The following is a 1630-nucleotide window of genomic DNA, read 5'->3' as shown; positions in this document are numbered from 1 at the left end:
CCTCATACACCAGAGCCATGCTGGGAATCTGAGGAGAGAAACATGAGACATGTGATTCCAGAAAATTCTGTTCATCTGGACGTAGCATTTTCAGCGAAAGAAACGTTTCATTATCATCCAAGTGACTTCTTCAGTCTCAGCTGACTGCAGGTTTCCAACCTTATAAACACTACATTTGTATAATGACTGAAACTAGCACCACTGAATGAACAATAGTCTCTTGATCGTTAATATGCAAATTGTTCATGTGGGAAGTGGGAATGGGGGAAAATTGCACCGGGAAAGATCTCTGGAAATGTTTCTGAAGGACAGACATGTGTTCTTTCATACATCACTGTATGATGAATGATTTCAAATTATCAATTGAGTCCACATTTCCATCTTTCACTCGCTGCTTCCACATTTCAAGTTTTCTAACAAATGATGTGACTTTATCTGCCAGATGTGCCCTGCATCTGTAAATTCAGTTCATTGAGTTTCAGGAACATGTCACTGAGGTATGCCAGTTTCAGGAGAAAGCCGTTAAAGTAAAATTTGTTGGTAAGATCACTGGCCTCTTCCTTAAAAAAGATGCCAAAAAGATGATCTCATCTCAGAGTTCAAAGGCCCTGGATAGCACCTTCCCAAGTGACAGCCATCGGGACTCGATGTAATACAAAATGGCTGTGTGGGTGGAGCCCATTTTTTCACACAGTGCCGAAAAAACAGGTCACAGGTCGTGTTCTGATATAGCTGACTGTGGCGATGACATCAGTCATTACGTCACTCAGTTCAGGACTCAGCTGTTAAGACGCTAGTGCTTCGTGGTGTATCATACAGTGCGTCCACTGCACATTCAGGGAAATGCACTTGTTGAGCGCTTGCATTCCTCCTTGTTTCCCAGCCAAAACCTGCGCCCTGTCTCTGCAGATACCCACACGGTCCTCCCATTTCAGCTCGGTAAGTAAGAGTCATTGATTTTAAACAGTTCTTCTGCAGTGTATGGGCTCAAAATGCAGTCATAAATATTTTGTACTTGTAAATCAGTTTTGTACTTGTAAATCAGGATTTGTATGTGTAAAAAGAATTTGTGTGTGCGTAAAAAAGATTTGTGTGTGGACTTAGCCAAAAAGAAAAACAAAACGTGTGAATCTCTGCAAGTTACAAGTACGAATTTTGACCCCATTTTTCTTCCTTTTAGCTCAATGTCATGTCAATCACAAATGTAACAATCCAATCAGAGAACAGATGGGTTTGGCTGTTGGAGGGGCACTTTTTTAAACTGCAGGTCCTTGAAGGGTAATACAGTTTGAAGCTGGAGGATCTCTATATAAATATCCGATAGCAGCTAGGTCCCCTAACTTTCAGCAGCTGTTGAAAGGATAAAGTTATATCAGTGGTTAGAAATACCATTATTACTTTAGGATTAGTTTAACACAAAGTCAGGGCTGACCCGGGACCATTGCTGTGAGTCACAGTGCACAGCATAAAGGTCCTTTCAAATCGGACGCAGGATGTGCTGCTAATGCTAACTAAAAGCAAAGGATCCAGAGTTTGTTGCGCTGGCTGCTGAGCTCTGTGGGTTTTTGCACCAGCTCTACCTGTACTAGATGCACCTGCTCCTTGTCGTTTCTATCTCTAACTTCATGTC

This window comes from Neolamprologus brichardi, chromosome 3 (assembly GCF_056152115.1).
Source record: "Neolamprologus brichardi isolate AB-2024 chromosome 3, ASM5615211v1, whole genome shotgun sequence".
NCBI lineage: Eukaryota > Metazoa > Chordata > Actinopteri > Cichliformes > Cichlidae > Neolamprologus > Neolamprologus brichardi.
Note: the sequence above shows the minus strand (reverse complement) of the source record.